We start from the raw sequence: 20,818 nt of genomic DNA on the forward strand, positions 1-20,818 counted from the left end.
GTCAGGGTGTGACTTGGGTGGGAAAGTCTGTGTTTTCTATTTTTTGGCCGTGTGTGTGTGTGTGTGTGGTTCCCAATCAGAGGCAGCTGTCTATCGTTGTCTCTGATTGGGGATCATATATAAGTTGTCATTTTCCGTTTGGGTTTTGTGGGATCTTCTTTTCTGTTTCGTGTCTGTACCTGACAGAACTGTGCGCATTCGTTTTCACGTTTGCTATTTTTGTTTTGAGTGTTTTTTGAAAAATAGAAAATCGTGAACACTTTCAACGCTGCGCTTTGGTCCACTCCTTTCGATGAGAGCTGTTACACCTTCAGCTAAACTGAAATTGGTGCACAACAGTAAAGAGACCAGTATCTGGCTAAAGCCAGAGTGCTACAATGACCGTATGACTGTGGTGTGGAGTGACTTAGTCTTCCTCCGAAAGATACTCAGAAGTCAAGAATTATCATTAAATGACATATCTGGATACAAAGGAGGTACACGCCTTATATCAATCTCTTTCATTAGCAAACTGGGGAGTGTGGGTAACAAATGTCACTTTTATCACCTGTATTTTGGATGATTCCCTTGCTAATACCTCACAGACTTGGCCAATTGATCAACATTTTATTTCTGCTCAGACATCACTGGAATCCTCTGACACGGAATAAGGGTTACTGGTCATACTTATCATTCTTTCACCTAAAGACCAGTATTTTCCAAAAAAGAGTCCGTATTTAACACTTCTTCGTGAAATATACACTTCTCTAAACAGTTCAACCATGAGAGTGTGATATGAGAGTCACGTGAAAACTGAGCGGGCTGAAGAGAGTGTGGAGAGTTCTGTGAGAGTGTGCAAGATGAGCATCTTGGCCATTTTAGTGATGAGACGGGAGGGCGTGTGAGTGAGAGGACTGAGTGGGTGCTGGCTCTGAAACCAAGCCAGCTGGACCTGAAGGACCCACCCATCCTCCAGAGGCTTTGCCTCCAAACATCCCCTCCTCCTTCCATCCCTTTCTTCCCCCATCCCTGCATTTGACTGAGGAGTTCTGGCATTGCATGCACCCCTGCTGGGGTCAAGGGAAGAAGGAGATGGGATGCTGCTGGAATCACTGGAGCATTTGGGGTTCATCTAGACAGCCATGTGCTGTGCTGTCCCTAGGGGGGAGCAACACAGTCAGACCATCATGTGGCTTCTTCTCTTAGTCGGATCACATACACAGCTCTAAAATCTTGCTGCCACCCAAAAAGACACAGATAGTCAAGTAACTAGCCTAATCTATTTATGTTATTTTCTGGTTATAATAAGTTAGTCATTATATAATAAATGATGTTCATTCAGTTAATCAGTTAAAACTTATTCAATGATCTGTTGAGATGATAAACCACCTGCAGATTCCTGTTATAGTCATCTGTTGCTGCACAAAATGGCACATTCTGTTCAAATTACAGCTCCACAAGCATTTGCTCGTGGTCGGTCAGTTGTCACCTCGAAGAGGTCAGTGAGAGTTGTGCTGTCTGTCTGCAGTGGAGTTGGAATGGTGCAACAACAAGGACACATGGACAGAAGAGAAGTGAACACCTCGACAGCTCTCCTCTCCTCAGCCCCTTGCCAATGTCACTTTCCCGTAGAGTTTTTCCCTCTCTGCAGAACTAAGTTGACGGGAGCTGACTAGAGGCCATGGAGGTCTGTGTTTATGTAACAGATCAAGCAAAGCCATGTGACTTGAACGTGCCCCCCCCAGAGAAAAGAGTGACACAAGACACCAGAGCAAAGCATGCGACTCAGCCAGTGCTTTCCCCCGTTCTCCTCTCCCCCACATCATCCAACTGCCCTTACCAGGCAGTGCAGAGCAGGGTGTATCCTGTAGGCTGCCTGAGAGTGGTGGCAGTCCTCTTTCATTTGTTCACTTTTCTCTCTGTTTTTCAGCTAAGCCTATCCTATCCTACCCCTTGGGTCTGTGCATCCCGTGCCAGTTTGACAGAGGTTCAAGTCCACCGAAGCGACTGGGGTGAAGAGCCTAGAGGTGGATGCCAACATTATCCAAGAAAAACTTCCTTCAGCTGAGCTTGGATGTCTACTGTTAGTCAACAAGGCATTGCAGTATAGCTGTGAAGGACGTGGACATGGTCCAACTATAAAAAACAGGTGGACTCAAACCTGAACAAATGTAACATACTGCAAAAGTTCTCTGGCATTTTGCTATATATTTATACAACTTAAAAGAATGTACATCTGATGTAGATCGTAAATTGCCTGTAACGTTTGACTGCCCTAAACCATTTCAGAATGCAGTGGAATGGTTGAAATACTCCAACGAAACCCTTGCTAATCCTTACGTAGGGACTATGCATACACTGTAACAACATTTCCTCTAACAAAATGGACAAAGGCTGCATTCTACATACAGCCAAAAAAAATATGTTCCATGAGAACACTAGGCCTGCTAACTATCTAACTGGAGGTTTTGGTTTTACTGTGTTCAGATAGTATAAACACACAGAATGAAGTCTTCTCTACGCAGCTATTCTGTACTACAGTATACTGAGACAGAACTGTTCGCCTCAAGACTGACATTGCCTTTAGGTAGAACGTGATGAGCAGACATCAATGTCACATTCATTTTTATGTAAGTTGAGAGAAATAGCAGCAATGTAGTGAAAAGCATATATTGCCTTGTCTATTCTGTTGTCAGTAGGAAGTTATGTATCAGTACTCTGGCTTTCAGGCAGATGTTGCACTTGGCGTGAGCTGGATGTAATGTTAAGGACTCTGGTTTAAGTGTTGTTGATGCAGATTAAGTGTTATTTGTTTGTTCATTAAATGGATGATGCCAAAAAATGGGATAAGTCTTAATTGAGCTCCATCAATCCTCTGGTATAGCTTTTTTTCTACAAGTTTGGTATATGCCAGTAAACCAAATTTGGTTCTGTGTAAGTTCCCAGAACATTTGTTAGGTTGCAACTAATGTTCTCATAACAAAAAGGGTCCAGTTGTGCTGATGATTACACAATATTTGCATAAAACATTCGCTTAACGTTGCAAGAACGTTCCCAGAAGACATTTCGTCTGTTCTTTAAAGGTTCAAAGAATGTTTCATTAGTTTGTGGGAACATGGTAGGGACATCACAAAAGATGTTCCCAAAACACAAAAACTGTCCCGTTGTGCGGATGATTATACGTTTCATTTAGGGTGAAAAAAAAACATTCACCTGATGTTACAAGAATGTTCCCAGATTTATTTTTTTTACTGTCTTTAAAGATTCCCAGAACATTTAATTAGGTTGTGGGAACAGTGTGGGTACATCACAAGAGATAGGTTCCTTAAACACAAAATCTGTCCAGTTGTGATGACATTCTTACAATGTTTACATCAGGGTGCACAAAACATTCCCTCAATGTTCTTAGAATGTTATTCCTATGTTCCCAGAATGATACAATAAAGTTTTGAACAGTCCACAGAGGTTTGTTTCATCTTATTGTTGAGGAAGTTAGTTCTACAATAATCCATGTAAATCAAATCATTTACATTACATTTACTCAAATGTGTCACATAATTCATAAGGTCTAGACTAACAGTGAAGTTGAAACATATTGGGCATTTATTTGGAATCACATGATTCACATATTGTACAAACATAGTTTTGATGTATTTTATATATAGTCCAAAGCTGAGATCGAACCTGGGAGCGTTATCCCTGAAATTAATCCATTGTGCCACTGGAATAGGCCTAACATAAATATAAAGCTGTTTCCACCTTTACTCTGACTTCCAGGTTGTGGTTTTTGTCTTTGCAAAAGATAGGATAACTAAATCTAGAAAAATAAATATCCTCTATTGTTTCTTACTCTACCAATCCTGTTTACGGTTTAACTAATAAAGTTGGGAAGTTGACTATTATTTTCCAGACAAACTTGATTTCAGAAATCATGTTAAATTATTGCCTGTCAGATTGTTGTGAGGTGTACACAGATGTGCATATGTACTAAGACATATACAGTAGCCATACAGTGCCTTGCGAAAGTATTCGGCCACCTTGAACTTGGCGACCTTTTGCCACATTTCAGGCTTCAAACATAAAGATATAAAACTGTATTTTTTTGTGAAGAATCAACAACAAGTGGGACACAATCATGAAGTGGAGCGACATTTATTGTATATTTCAAACTTTTTTAACAAATCAAAAACTGAAAAATTGGGCGTGCAAAATTATTCAGCCCCCTTAAGTTAATACTTTGTAGCGCCACCTTTTGCTGCGATTACAGCTGTAAGTTGCTTGGGGTATGTCTCTATCAGTTTTGCACATTGAGAGACTGACATTTTTCCCATTCCTCCTTGCAAAACAGCTCGAGCTCTGAGGTTGGATGGAGAGCATTTGTGAACAGCAGTTTTCAGTTCTTTCCACAGATTCTCGATTGAATTCAGGTCTGGACTTTGACTTGGCTATTCTAACACCTGGATATGTTTATTTTTGAACCATTCCATTGTAGATTTTGCTTTATGTTTTGGATCATTGTCTTGTTGGAAGACAAATCTCCGTCCCAGTCTCAGGTCTTTTGCAGACTCCATCAGGTTTTCTTCCAGAATGGTCTTGTATTTGGCTCCATCCATCTTCCCATCAATTTTAACCATCTTCCCTGTCCCTGCTGAAGAAAAGCAGGCCCAAACCATGATGCTGCCACCACCATGTTTGACAGTGGGGATGGTGTGGTCAGGGTGATGAGCTGTGTTGCTTTTACGCCAAACATAACGTTTTGCATTGTTGACAAAAAGTTCAATTTTGGTTTCATCTGACCAGAGCACCTTCTTCCACATGTTTGGTGTGTCTCCCAGGTGGCTTGTGGCAAACTGTAAACGACACTTTTTATGTATATCTTTAAGAAATGGTCTTGGTAGATTTGCAGTGGTCTGATACTCCTTCCATTTCAATATTATCGCTTGCACAGTGCTCCTTGGGATGTTTAAAGCTTGGGAAATCTTTTTGTATCCAAATCCGGCTTTAAACTTCTTCACAACAGTATACTTCCGGCGCCGACAGAGATGGCCGCCTCGCTTCGCGTTCCTAGGAAACTATGCAGTTTTATTGTTTTTTTACATGTTATTTCTTACATTAGTACCCCAGGTCATCTTAGGTTTCATTACATACAGCTAAGAAGAACTACTGTATATAAGATCAGCGTCAACTCACCATCAGTACGACCAAGAATGTGTTTTTCGCGACGTGGATCCTGTGTTCTGCCTTACAAACAAGACAACGGAATTGATCGCATGCAGCGACCCAAAAAAACGACTCCGAAAAAGAGGGAAACGTGGCGGTCTTCTGGTCAGACTACGGAGACGGGCACATCGTGCCCCACTTCCTAGCATTCTTCTTGCCAATGTCCAGTCTCTTGACAACAAGGTTGATGAAATCCGAGCAAGGGTAGCATTCCAGAGGGACATCAGAGACTGTAACGTTCTGTGCTTCACGGAAACATGGCTCACTGGAGAGACGCTCTCGGATGCGGTGCAGCCAGCGGGTTTCTCCACACATCGCGCCGACAGAAACAAACACCTTTCTGGTAAGAAGAGGGGTGGGGGTGTATGCCTTATGGCTAACGAGGCATGGTGCGATGAAAGAAACATACAGGAACTCAAATCCTTCTGTTCACCTGATTTAGAATTCCTCACAATCAAATGTAGACCGCATTATCTACCAAGAGAATTCTCTTCGATTATAATCACAGCCGTATATATCCCCCCCAAGCAGACACATCGATGGCTCTGAACAAACTTTATTTAACTCTTTGCAAACTGGAAACCATTTATCCGGAGGCTGCATTCATCGTTGTTGGGGATTTTAACAAGGCTAATCTGAAAACAAGACTCCCTAAATTTTATCAGCATATCGATTGCGCAACCAGGGGCGGAAAAACCTTGGATCACTGTTACTCTAACTTCCGCAACGCATATAAGGCCCTGCCCCGCCCCCTTTCGGAAAAGCTGACCACGACTCCATTTTGCTGATACCTGCCTACAGACAAAAGCTAAAAAAAGAAGCTCCCACGCTGAGGTCTGTCCAACGCTGGTCCGACCAAGCTGACTCCACACTCCAAGACTGCTTCCATCACGTGGACTGGGACATGTTTCGTATTGCGTCAAATAACAACATTGACGAATACGCTGATTCGGTGTGCGAGTTCATTAGAACATGCGTTGAAGATGTCGTTCCCATAGCAACGATTAAAACATTCCCTAACCAGAAACCTTGGATTGATGGCAGCATTCGCGTGAAACTGAAAGTGCGAACCACTGCTTTCAATCAGGGCAAGGTGTCTGGTAACATGACTGAAATCAAACAATGCAGCTATTACCTATCAAACAAGCTAAGCGTCAGTACAGAGACAAAGTAGAATCCCAATTCAACGGCTCAGACACAAGAGGCATGTGGCAGGGTCTACAGTCAATCACGGACTACAGGAAGAAATCCAGCCCAGTCACGGACCAGGATGTCTTGCTCCCAGGCAGACTAAATAACTTTTTTGCCCGCTTTGAGGACAATACAGTGCCACTGACACTGCCTGCAACGGAAAAATGCGGTCTCTCCTTCACTGCAGCCGAGGTGAGTAAAACATTTAAACGTGTTAACCCTTGCAAGGCTGCAGGCCCAGACGGCATCCCCAGCCGCGCCCTCAGAGCATGTGCAGACCAGCTGGCTGGTGTGTTTACGGACATATTCAATCAATCCCTATATCAGTCTGCTGTTCCCACATGCTTCAAGAGGGCCACCATTGTTCCTGTTCCCAAGAAAGCTAAGGTAACTGAGCTAAACGACTACCGCCCCGTAGCACTCACTTCCGTCATCATGAAGTGCTTTGAGAGACTAGTCAAGAACCATATCACCTCCACCCTACCTGACACCCTAGACCCACTCCACTTTGCTTACCGCTCAAATAGGTCCACAGACGATGCAATCTCAACCACACTGCACACTGCCCTAACCCATCTGGACAAGAGGAATACCTATGTGAGAATGCTGTTCATCGACTACAGCTCGGCATTCAACACCATAGTACCCTCCAAGCTCATCATCAAGCTCGAGACCCTGGGTCTCGACCCCGCCCTGTGCAACTGGGTACTGGACTTCCTGACGGGCCACCCCCAGGTGGTGAGGGTAGGTAACAACATCTCCTCCCCGCTGATCCTCAACACTGGGGCCCCACAAGGGTGCGTTCTGAGCCCTCTCCTGTACTCCCTGTTCACCCACGACTGCGTGGCCACGCACGCCTCCAACTCAATCATCAAGTTTGCGGACGACACAACAGTGGTAGGCTTGATTACCAACAACGACGAGACGGCCTACAGGGAGGAGGTGAGGGCCCTCGGAGTGTGGTGTCAGGAAAATAACCTCACACTCAACGTCAACAAAACTAAGGAGATGATTGTGGACTTCAGGAAACAGCAGAGGGAACACCCCCCTATCCACATCGATGGAACAGCAGTGGAGAGAGTAGCAAGTTTTAAGTTCCTCTGCATACACATCACAGACAAACTGAATTGGTCCACTCACACAGACAGCATCGTGAAGAAGGCGCAGCAGCGCCTCTTCAACCTCAGGAGGCTGAAGAAATTCGGCTTGTCACCAAAAGCACTCACAAACTTCTACAGATGCACAATCGAGAGCATCCTGGCGGGCTGTATCACCGCCTGGTACGGCAACTGCTCCGCCCTCAACCGTAAGGCTCTCCAGAGGGTAGTGAGGTCTGCACAACGCATCACCGGGGGCAAACTACCTGCCCTCCAGGACACCTACACCACCCGATGTTACAGGAAGGCCATAAAGATCATCAAGGACATCAACCACCAGAGCCACTGCCTGTTCACCCCGCTATCATCCAGAAGGCGAGGTCAGTACAGGTGCATCAAAGCTGGGACCGAGAGACTGAAAAACAGCTTCTATCTCAAGGCCATCAGACTGTTAAACAGCCACCACTAACATTGAGTGGCTGCTGCCAACACACTGACACTGACTCAACTCCAGCCACTTTAATAATGGGAATTGATGGGAAATGATGTAAACATATCACTAGCCACTTTAAACAATGCTACCTTATATAATGTTACTTACCCTACATTATTCATCTCATATGCATACGTATATACTGTACTCTATATCATCGACTGCATCCTTATGTAATACATGTATCACTAGCCACTTTAACTATGCCACTTTGTTTACATACTCATCTCATATGTATATACTGTACTCGATACCATCTACTGTATCTTGCCTATGCTGCTCTGTACCATCACTCATTCATATATCCTTATGTACATATTCTTTATCCCCTTACACTGTGTATAAGACAGTAGTTTAGGAATTGTTAGTTAGATTACTTGTTGGTTATTACTGCATTGTCGGAACTAGAAGCACAAGCATTTCGATACACTCACATTAACATCTGCTAACCATGTGCATGTGACAAATAAATTTGATTTGATTTGATCTCGGACCTGCCTGGTGTGTTCCTTGTTCTTGATGATGCTCTCTGCTCTTTTATCGGACCTCTAAGACTATCACAGTGCAAATGCATTTATACGGAGACTTGATTACACACAGGTGGATTGTATTTATCATCATTAGTCATTTAGGTCAACATTGGATCATTCAGAGATCCTCACTGAACTTCTGGAGAGAGTTTGCTGCACTGAAAGTAAAGGGGCTGAATAATTTTGCACGCCCAATTTTTCAGTTTTTGATTTGTTTAAAAAGTTTGAAATATACAATAAATGTCGTTCCACTTCATGATTGTGTCCCACTTGTTGTTGATTCTTCACACAAAAAATACAGTTTTATATCTTTATGTTTGAAGCCTGAAATGTGGCAAAAGGTCGCAAAGTTTAAGGGGGCCGAATACTTTCGCAAGGCACTGTAGTTTGGATCGGATCATCATTTAAGGATTTCAGTACAAATGGAATACCAATAGAAACATCAGGGTCCTTGTTGTGCAGCAGACTAAGTATCCTACAGGGCTTGAAAATGGTAGATCGCAGGTTCAAATCTACTTGATCATCATTCTTTAAAAAAGCTTTAGCGATGTATGACTATACCCTTATAAAATGTAATGAAGTAAGTGCCCTTTTTTAAAAGTTTGGTAACTTCATATAATAATGTTAAATTACACATCAATATTAGCAGAACATTGCAGCAATGTTTTTAGAACTACTTCCATCATTGAAGTATGTTTTTAGAACAATTCTGGATCATCATGACATAACCTTACAGAATAAATTTACAAGAGACTCGCAGGAATGTGTCTTGTTTGCTGGTAAAGGTGTTACAAGTTTTTTATTTATTAAACCACTTCTATTACTCCAACCTTTTATTGTGGAAGTACAGTGGGTTGCAAAAGTATTAAGACAAGAAACAGAACATTTGAGCGTGCATAACTATTCACACCCCAAAGTCAATACTTTGTTAGAGCCACCTTTTGCAGCAATTACAGCTGCAAGTCTCTTGGGGTATGCCTCTATAAGCTTGGCACATCTAGCCACTGGGATTTTTGCCCATTCTTCAAGGCAATACTGCTCCAGCTCCTTCAAGTTGGCTGGTGTAGATGAATCCTTAAGTCATGTCACAGATTCTCAATTGGATTGCGGTCTGGGCTTTGACTAGGCCATTCCAAGACATTCAATTTTTTCAAGTTTCCCTTAAACCACTCAAGTGTTGCTTTAGCAGTATGCTTAGGGTCATTGTCCTGCTGAAAGGTGAACCTCTGTCCCAGTCTCAAATCTCTGAAACAGGTTTCTCTCAAAAATGTCCCTGTAATTTAGCGCCATCCATTTTCCTTGATGGCCAAAAGGCTCAATTTTAGTCTCATCTGACCAGAGTACCTTCTTCCATATGGTTGGGGAGTCTCCCACATGCCTTTTGGCGAACACCAAATATGTTTGCTTGTTTTTTTCTTTAAGCAATGGCTTTTTTTCTGGCCACTCTTTCATAAAGCCCAACTGTGTGGAGTGTATGGCTTAAATTGGTCCTATGGACAGATACTTCAATCTCCGCTGTGGAGCTTTGCAGCTCCTTCAGGGCTATCTTTGGTCTCTTTGTTGCCTCTCTGATTAATGCCCTCCTTGCCTGGTCCATGAGTTTTGGTGGGCGGCCCTCTCTTGGCAGGTTTGTTGTGGTGCCATATTCTTAAAAAAAAGAAAAGTAATGGATTTAATGGTGTTCCGTGGGATGTTTCATATATATATTTTTTTTTACCCGACCCTGATCTGTACTTCTCCATAACTTTGTCCCTGACGTGTTTGTAGAGCTCCTTGGTCTTCATGGTGCCGCTTGCTTGGTGGTGACTCTTGCTTCGTGGTGTTGAAGACTCTGGGGCCTTTCAGAACAGGTGTATATATACTGAGATCATGTGACACAGATTGCACAGAGGTGGACTTCATTTAACTAATTATGTGACTTCTGAAGGTAATTGGTTGCACCAGATCTTCTTTAGGGGGCTTCATAACAAAGTCATGTCCATTACATGAAATCCAAATAAAATTTCATTTAAATGACAAGTTGTAATGCAGCAAAATAGGAAAAAGGGGGATGAATACTTTTGCAAGGCGCTGTATGTTCAGGAAACTTTATTAGAACCATCGTGTCACTATAACTTTATGAGACCATTTTAGGAATATTCCCTGATTGATATGTTATTCAAAACACCCATAACAACAATCAACATTGGCAGAACGTTCCTGCAATGTTTCCTCAGAACAACTTTTATTGCTCCCACATTTTGTTGCGGCAGTATGTTCTAAGAACATTACCGGAACATTGTGTTATTACATTCCTTGGAAAGCTAATGAGAACCTTAGGGGAATGTTGTTTTGTAGTAATTTTTACAGATTTTGTTAAGAGAACATTTCCTTTAAAATATTTTCTTAGAAATATATATATTGTTGATCAAAAACATTCTTTGAATGTTATCATTCTAATGTTAGCTCAATCCCTAACTGGAATTTAATTGGAATGTTAGCTAATGTTCTGGGAATGTTCCCGGTTTGCTGGGCTGTTTGTTGTTACCAATTCCAACATTGGTTGTTCGGCCTATACAGTCATGGCCAAAAGTTTTGAGAATGACACAAATATTAATTTTCACAAAGTCTGCTGCTTCAGTGTCTTTAGATATTTTTGACGTTGATGTTACTATGGAATACTGAAGTATAATTACAAGCATTCCATAAGTGTCAAAGGCTTTTATTGACAATTACATGAAGTTGATGCAAAGAGTCAATATTTGCAGTGTTGACCCTTCTTTTTCAAGACCTCTGTAATCCTCCCTGGTATGCTGTCAATTAACTTCTGGGCCACATCCTGACTATTGGCAGCCCATTCTTGCAAAATCAATGCTTGGAGTTTGTCTGAATTTGTAGGGTTTTGTTTGTCCACCCGCCTCTTGACGATTGACCACAAGTTCTCAATGCGATTATTAAGGTCTGGGGAGTTTCCTGGCCATGGATCCAAAATATCGATGTTTTGTTCCCCGAGCAACTTAGTTATCACTTTTGCCTTATGGCAAGGTGCTGGAAAAGGCATTGTTCATCACCAAACTGTTCCTGGATGGTTGGGAGGATGCGTTCTTACCATTTTTTATTCATGGCTGTGTTCTTAGGCAAAATTGTGAGTGAGCCCACTCCCTTGGCTGAGAAGCAACCCCACACATGAATGGTCTCGGGATGCTTTACTGTTGGCATGACACGGGACTGATGGTAGCGCTCACCTTGTCTTCTCCGGACAAGCTTTTTTCCGGATGCCCCAAACAATTGGAAAGAGGATTCTTTAGAGAAAATGACTTTACCCCAGTCCTCAACAGTCCAATCCCTGTACCTTTTGCAGAATATCGGTCTGTCCCTGATGTTTTTCCTGGAGAGAAGTGGCTTCTTTGCTGCCCTTCTTGACATCAGGCCATCCTCCAAAAGTCTTTGCCTCACTGTGCGTGCAGTTGCACTCACACCTGCCATTCCTGAGCAAGCTCTGTACTGGTGGTGCCCCGATCCCACAGCTGAATCAACTTTAGGAGACGGTCCTGGCACTTGCTGGACTTTCTTGGGCACCCTGAAGCCTTCTTCACAACAATTGACCCGCTCTCCTTGAAGTTCTTGATGATCCGATAAATGGTTGATTTAGGTGCAATCTTACTGGCAGCAATATCCTTGCCTGTGAAGCCCTTTTTTGCAAAGCAATGATGACGACACGTGTTTCCTTGCATGTAACCATGATTGACAGAGGAAGCACAATGATTCCAAGCATCACCCTCCTTTTGAAGGTTCCAGTCTGTTATTCGAACTCAACCAGCATGACAGAGTGATCTCCAGCCTTGTCCTCGTCAACACTCACACCCGTGTTAACAAGAGAATCCCTGACATGACTTCAGATGGCCCTTTTGTGGCAGGGCTGAAAAGCAGTGGAAATGTTTTGGGAAAGAGGGACTTTGCAATTATTTGCAATTCATCTGGTCACTCTTCATAACATACTGGAGTATATGCAAATTGCCATCATACAAACTGAGGCAGCAGACTTAGTGAAAATGTATATTTGTGTCATTCTCAATATGTTTGACTACCACTGTACAGGATCTTAATTAGACCACCCTGTTGCAGGACACATTTTTCTGCACCGCAGTAAAAACAAATGTGTAGTGCATTCAAGGTTTAAAAATGCTTAAAGTTTTTAATTACCACTAACATTTCAGACAGGATTTGCCGTAACGAAAAATGTATTAACCCATACAAACATTTCAATGAAATATAATCCACCTAGTAATTCACATTACTAGGATTATTTTCCTGCTGTGAGAAACTGGTCAAATTAAGAGCCTATACATGTGTAGGTGTCTCGGATGACATCTCCATTAATGTTAGCGGAATGTTCCAGTAATGTTTTCTCAGAACCAATTGGATTGAATCCCGACATGATTGCTGAAGAATGTTTAGGAAACGTTATTGGAACAATCACAACACAACGTCACGCTATAACTTTTTGAGAGCAGGGTGGTTGTTGTTATGATTGTTTTTAATAGAATCTCCATCACCATTAGCAAAACATTCCCGTAATGTTTTCTCAGAAGCATTTCTATTGCTCTTACATTTTGTTGCGACAGTACGTCTAAAAACATCACTGGTATATTCTGTTATTACGTTACCTGGAAACGTAATGAGAACATTTGGGGAATGTTTTGTGGTGGTTATTACAGCTGTTGTGCACAACCTTTTAGTTAATTTTAGTAGAACATTCCAAGGATATTTAATTTAAAACATTTTCTGAAAATCTTATTACATTTATTTTTTTATCAATCTTTGAATGTTTTTGAGTTATCATCCTAATGTTAGGTAAAACCCTAACATATCTTCATGGTAAGCTTAGCTAATGTTGTGGGAATGTTTCTTGTTTGCTCGGGAATATCTAAAAAGCATTTACATACAGTATCTTTCCTCACCCATATATGTTCTAAAGAGTGCCGAGTACTGTCTACTTGGCATGGACCATGTCTTTTGCTCATATCAAAGACACTCTAAGCCGCTTCATGTAAAAATGCATGAAAATTGCCAGAAGAGCACCACATTTTCCGTTCACCTGGGTTCTGAGGTGAAAGCACCAGGCATTGTTATAAACTTTCAATAAGGCAGCAAGCAAGAGAAAGGCATTGCTAATATCTAAGTTGATTCTTAAGAGAACAAAAATGGATTTGAAAGTGTTATATCCTACAGCTCACAATTAAGATGTTGTCTGTCAAGATGATTAGATGTTTGCGAAGTTACTAGCTGACTTCATGTCATCCTTATGCGATCCACATCACAACCTTTGGTCACTTCACAGTCCCCTGCTCTTCTAACACACATTTCTCGCACATCCCATTATTATATTCTACATTGCATATTATAGACATAAAACTCAATTTCAAATGTCTTCAAGCCCTTGCTTTACCCTAATTTCAGAAGATTACCAATTAAGTACTCTCTGTTATAAATGTGCAATAATCACATTCTGGATTATATAATGATGCCCTCCATGCAGAATTAAAAAAACATCCAGACATGATTTTGCCATGCGATCCAAATATATATTTTAAAAAATATTACATTCATATTTACATAGCAAAAATACTGTAATGTTCTAATATCGATGTGCTCTCAAATACATTGCATGAATATCTGGTCAAGAGAAGAATCCCTACACACAACTTCCCCTTAAAACAAACCAGGCAACAAACAACAAAGCTTGCTTGGAGTGCTGGAGGTCCTTAAACTTTGACATTATCTTGTCATAACTGACCATGTCATGAGGTGGTCCCAGGCCTGGCCTGAAGAGCAGCAGACCTATTCAGGGTCATTTGGATTTCAGTAGCAGAGAAATACTTAGTAAAGCACCACCCCCAGAGCTCTTAGTAAGCTAGCCTTTTACTGCAGTGTAAGAGACAGAACCACCAACTCAGTGAACTTCAGCCACTGGCAGCGCTCCCACAGGCCTAATATGATAGCATCAGCCAACGCTCCCTAGCTCGTCCATGTCATGTTGTCTTACACAACAATAGCTGACAGCAGAATCGTATATCTAGGAGTCTTGCTCCTGGCACCGTCTAAGTGATATTACATGACAAGTACAGTAACGAGATCAAGGTGTTGATGTCAGCTCGTTAGGGCCTGTTTATGGTTTTATGTGGAGTATGTTTGATAGTTAGATAATGCTAAAGTATAAAAAGATTATGCTGATTTCATAAAAAATACTTTGATACAGACAAGAGGCCAGAAAATACATGATAATACCATATTTATAAGAATTGACGTGGTGTATAACCTAATTAAAATTCACTTACGAATGCATTGTTGCATATTTTACATTTAGATTGGTCAAACAATAAAATATATTGTATTCACAGGTAGGGAGAGAATACACCACGTGCTATATGCAAATAATATAATCGTATTCTTAACTGCAAGAGGTCATATTCATTGTCAATGGTACAGTATGTAATTTCCCCCATCACATCTGTTTTCGCCACTGGAGGTTTTAAAACACTAGGTGGCATCCATGTATCTGAATGGTCATGCATGCGTTGCTGTCTCAGGCTAGTAGTCCACTGCACCAATATGACAAAAGGCTATCTTGTATCATTACACAACCCTTAGCCTAGCCTGTAACAAATGCTACAGCAAATGTTTGGTCAGAATTAGGCAGTCCGATCATATCAAGCCTACTTAGCAAGAGAATGAACAAGCTTTTATTCTGCTTGGACTGTAGCTACACCGTAGAGTTTCAAACGTACGTGTTGCTAAGATTCATGGGAAGCAATTAAAATCTGGTCACTAATTACACATCTACATCAGATATTTATGCAAATGCATATAGAAAAACATTAGCTATGCTTAAATAATGTGTTGAATCTGATAGCTTAGTCTATAGTGCATCTTTCACACGGTCAGAGCCTCGACACTGGGCACATGTCACTTCAATGTCGATAATTTCTGGTTGAAACAATGATCAATGAGATTACAACCTATATTCACCCAATCAAAAAGAGAGCCAAACGTTTGTAGAATTTCCAATGCGTTATCGCTATGCAGTGTCTGATTTTTGGTTTAGTTGTCACTGAAATGTCTATCACTGCTCTTTCAACCATTTAAAAGCATATCAAAGTTCAAATGTTAATAAAATGTCATATTTTGTTTATTTATACAACATACAGTATTAATGTGTTATCACTATGCTTCTCTCTAATAGCACAACCAAATGACCTGGATTGCAGTGTGCAGTGTGCAAGTGATCAATGCCGTTCGTGATTCTGCACAGTTTATTACAGCAATTGTGAAGATCTCACAGACCTGCGAGGGCCTATGAATGCTATCATGAACATGCACACTTCATATTTAGAAATTATGACCATGGATGTGTTACTCCTTCTCCGTGGCCGACGTAAGTAAGACATTTAAGCGTGTTAACCCTCGCAAGGCTGCTGGCCCAGACGGCATCCCTAGCCGCGTCCTCAGAGCATGCGCACACCAGCTGGCTGGAGTGTTTGCGGAGATATTCAATCTCTCCCTATTCCAGTCTGCAGTTCCCCTGTGCTTCAAGATGTCCATCATTGTTCCTGTAGCCAAGAAAGCAAAGGTCACTGAACTAAATGACTAAACACCCTGTAGCACACACTTCTGTCATCATGAAGTGTTTGAGAGGCTAGTTAAGGATCATATCACCTCCACCTTACCTGACACACTAAACCCATTTCAATTTGCTTACCGCCCAAATAGATCCACAGATGATGCAATCGCCATCGCACTGCACACTGCCCTATCCCATCTGGACAAGAGGAATAGCTATGTAAGAATGCAGTTCACTGACTATAGCTCAGCATTCAATACCATCGTACCCTCCAAGCTCATCATTGAGCTTGGGCCGTGGGTCTGAACCCACCCTGTGCAACTGGGTCCTGGACTTCCTGACCGGCCGCCCCCAGGTGGTAAAAGTAGGAAACAACACCTCCACTTCGCTGATCCTCAACACAGGGGCCCCACAAGGGTACATACTTAGCCACCTCCTGTACTCCCTGTAATGAACACGAGGGGAGACAGAGAGCTGGTTTAAATTGCTGAGCGCAGCAGGTGTTTATTGCAAAGGACCACAGGAGGCGGCAGGTAGCAAGGTCCAGGGGCAGGCAGAAGGTCATACACAGGGGGTTCAAAAGGGCAACAGTACAGGCAGGGAAAAGGCTAGTAACGTAGTCTGGGAGATCAGGAAATAGGTAGATAACAGGAAATCCTGCAAAATGCGTCATTAGTGAGGCAGGCAAAAACTATCATACACTGAAGGATTAAATCACGAGAAAAAGAACTGAACTAAATAGTGTGTGAAAATGACATACAGGTGTGTGAACAGGTTATTAGAATTCAGGTGATTGGGATCTGGAGAGTGAGCTGCATTCAGGGGATCTACGTGTTTGAGTTGGAAGCAGACGTTACACTCCCTGTTCACCCATGACTGCGTGGTCACGCACGCCTCCATCTTAATCATCAAGTTTACAGACTAAATAACAGTATTAGGCCTCAACACAAGCATTTCGCTACAGACACAATAACATCTGCTAAATATGTTTGTGACCAATACAATTTCATTTGATTTTGATTTGAATGTTACATTAGTGTGTAAGATGGCCTTAACTTTAGGCTATTTATTGTAAAGGTCATATTGTGTTTGGTTGACAATGCAACAAAATATCAACATTTAAAAGGAGCCTGCTTGGATAGTTCCATCTGAGCCACTGGCTTAACCCCATTCTTCAACTTTAAATTTTTGGTTGAGTTGGTGACGTGAGTCCAACATACTATTTGTTAACTTATCGACAATAGGCTATTTATTGTATTTCAAAAGTGATATTGAATTGTGTTTGGTTGTCAATGCAAGAAAATGTATCCACTGCTTGGATTGTTCCATCTGTGCCACTGACTTAGTCTGGCTTTAATTTCAGTTTGTCTAGAAATTAATAATTGATAGGTTGGAATAATGTCTCCATCTCAAACAAAAAGTCTAAGCTAAAGAATAGGACTGCATCAAATCAAACTTTAAATGCACTTTTAAATAACGTTTGATTTGATTCAGTCCTATTCTTTAACTTAGATGTTTGGTTGATGCAGAGACGTGCATCTTCATTGAAAGTTGGTTACTATGGTGACAGAATCCTGTGGTTGAAGTTTCACCCGGAAAAAGCAATAATTTACGTTGATTACTTTTTTCAAATCCAATGTATTTTCGACGTAGATTCCACGTCAATACTTTGACAAAGGATGTTGATTTTTTTTTTATTCAACCAGTTTGTGCTCAGTGGGTTTGTTCCTGTATAGCAAAAGCCCAATTATTTTCCCATTTGTACACTGAGAATATAGAAGATATTGTTTATTTTACGCATAATCATTCTTAAAATAAGGGATCAGTATTTTCTGACTTGTTGGTTCAGACTCACAGGAAGCATCAGGTGGTTGGGCCTGAGGTGAGCCTACACTGAGCATATTCAGCTGTACAGTAGGACACTGCATGCAATACTATGAGCTAGGAAGGCCTAGTGACATGCAATCGCCAGTGTAGAAATGCCAGCAGAATAATAGATATGAATCTCAATAGGTTTTATTGCCATTGAGTAACTATAACTTTTTCAACACACAGCACACGTCTAGAGGGTTTGCCATACTGAGAATGTTGATTACATACAGACTACCAATGAAGTCATTGAACATGTGCATAATAATACTGAAATGCCCTAATACTGTATAGCAGCAATGTCCGGCTGAAAAACATTTGAATAGTAATGTGTTTTCAGAGAAGATAACATTTTTGGGGACTTTGTCTGATTTCAAATGTGCTTCAGTGTCAGGTCAATGACCCAGAGTGTCAGGTCAATGACCTTGTTGCTTTGGTAATATACAGCGTGTACTTTTGAATTGTGCCAACAGGTAACTGGAGGATAACCTGAAGTACCATTTAACTGGCTGATGACCCAAGGCACTCTTTAATAATGTAAGTGACCTGGTCTGGTCTATGAGAACCCAAGAAAGTTGTTGGAAACATGTTTTTCCACGTTATTCACATGTGGTTTTCATGTAGAGGGTGTCTGCCTTATCATCTTGGTGCCTTTTCTGGAATAACAGCCTGGAGAGTAAATAATATTGTATTTTTCATATATTTCAATATATATTCAATAATTTTCATATCACATAAAATATCTATAATGATAAAGGAATTATATTCCCTCCTGTCTCAGCCTCCAGTATTTATGCTGCAGTAGTCTGTGTGTCGGGGGGCTAGGGTCAGTTTGTTATATCTGGAGTACTTCTCCTGTCCTATTCGTTGTCCTGTGTGAATTTAAGTGTGCTCTCTCTAATTCTCTCTTTCTTTCTCACTCTTGGAGGACCTGAGCCCTAGGACCATGCCTCAGGACTACCTGACATGATGACTCCTTGCTGTCCCCAGTCCACCTGGCCGTGCTGCTGCTCCAGTTTCAACTGTTCTGCCCTTATTATTATTGGGCCATGCTGGTCATTTATGAACATTTGAACATCTTGGCCATGTTCTGTTATAATCTCCACCTGGCACAGCCAGAAGAGGACTGGCCACCCCACATAGCCTGGTTCCTCTCTAGGTTTCTTCCTAGGTTTTGGCCTTTCTAGGGAGTTTTTCCTAGCCACCGTGCTTCTACACCTGCATTGCTTGCCATTTGGGGTTTTAGGCTGGGTTTCTGTACAGCACTTTGAGATATCAGCTGATGTACGAAGGGCTATATAAATAAATTTGATTTGTTTTGATATTAAATATTCTGTAATAAAATAAATAAATAAAGTAAAAAATACTATTATTTTGCACTCTGCCAGCCAAGAAAGTTTGACTATAAAACTATATGATTATTATAATCTACATGGCCATACAAGTGCTACATGCAATGATAGACTGAAGGGACAATACAAAGCTATTCTCCACAAGGAGATAGATATGAGTCCACTAAAGCGTATGGGATGAGAATCAAACTACAGTACATAGCATTACATTAAAAGAAATACATCACAAGAGCCCCCTGAGGTAAAACAAGAGCATCGCAAATGGATAATGGTAAAAAGCACCTACCTCTCCATGGGGCCGGCTAGGTTTGACCAGACTAGTATTCTTCACAGTGGAGCATTCTGGGATGGCTTCCAGAGACGTTGCTTAGCTTCCCCGAGGCTCGGAAGCAGGATGACAGAGAGACAATGGCTCATTTTTCTTCAAAACTCCTCACCACCAAGTACAGGCAGGACACTCAGGACTCCTACCAATGGCTCCATTGTTCCCTGGCTTGGTCAGTCAGTTGCCTTCATGACTGGTGCTCTAGCTCTACTATTTGTTTATTTCATCCAGGATGACTTCTGTTCTGTCACAGCCATTCATTCACCCAGAAAGGTTTTACTGATGCTACTCTGAACCTCGAGTACAGAGCCTTGTGACTTAACAGCGTGTGTATGTGTGTGTCTCACAGAAGCAACTCAGACGGAAAGAATAACCTCTACAGTTCTCTAAATATGTAAAGGTGAATAGAAATCTGTCATATGCAAATGAGGTTCTATTTCAATTGTATTCAAATGAATACTGTGGTATTGTCACCTCTCTCTCCAAGGTATAGTTTCTACAGTTTCTAGAATGTATACATTTCATACATAATATATAAATGTTTGGCCATAAGACAATCCATTAAAATCAAATGTATGAAATGTATGCCCTATCCAAGAAAAAGTACCAACCAACAGAACCTTTTTCTCTTATGGTTTAGACAGGGCTGTCAGAAAGATTAGAAAATGTCAGTGTGGATTTATCCAGAACAAAGGTCATCAAAACTGGAATAAATGGCAGTGTTTTTCAAATGGCACAACATGCATCCAATATTGTTATGCTGTTCATTATTATTGCTAGTGTAAACCAAATCCAAGCTGTTCACTGTTGTAAACATGTCTTCTACAGTACCTGGCCTAGTTGTCAGTGCTCAGTTGTAAGGTACCAATGGAAAATGGGAGTAAATATTCCACGTTGGAACAGATGATAATCTTTCCCCAGGCATCACAGCACAATCACACTGTATGTGCTGTTTTCAGTAACCATGGCCCATATTGTTGAACACAATGCAGGCAGCACTATGGAAGCTGAAGTGCTGTATATTTCCCTGTCATCTTGGGCTGCCCAGCATTAAGAAGAAGCCTAATGCACGGTGACTGCTCAGTCTAATCCTATTACTGGCCAGTTGTGGGCTAATTTTGTATTTCTTTCCCCAAATGATGTATCACAGGAAATCCCATAT

The 20,818-nt window shown here is 41.4% G+C and overlaps 1 protein-coding gene and 1 long non-coding RNA gene across 2 annotated transcripts in view; both read right to left on the bottom strand.

Annotated features, from left to right (window-relative positions):
- LOC135558849 (gap junction gamma-1 protein-like) overlaps positions 1-19,754 on the bottom strand; it is a 35,866-nt gene extending 16,112 nt beyond the window's left edge. Inside the window, exon 1 of the mRNA XM_064993022.1 lies at positions 19,618-19,754. The gene's annotated coding sequence lies outside the window, so the exon portion shown is untranslated. The remainder of the gene's footprint in view (positions 1-19,617) is intronic.
- LOC135558200 (uncharacterized) lies at positions 15,679-16,551 on the bottom strand. The gene is made up of 3 exons (XR_010458325.1): positions 16,423-16,551; positions 16,249-16,308; positions 15,679-16,099 (listed from the first exon to the last, which is right to left on the bottom strand). It is a non-coding gene; the product is annotated as an uncharacterized LOC135558200 (long non-coding RNA).
- Positions 19,755-20,818: the final 1,064 nt, after the last annotated feature.

The sequence above is a fragment of the Oncorhynchus masou genome, chromosome 17 (genome assembly GCF_036934945.1).
Source record: "Oncorhynchus masou masou isolate Uvic2021 chromosome 17, UVic_Omas_1.1, whole genome shotgun sequence".
In the NCBI taxonomy this organism is placed as follows: domain Eukaryota; kingdom Metazoa; phylum Chordata; class Actinopteri; order Salmoniformes; family Salmonidae; genus Oncorhynchus; species Oncorhynchus masou.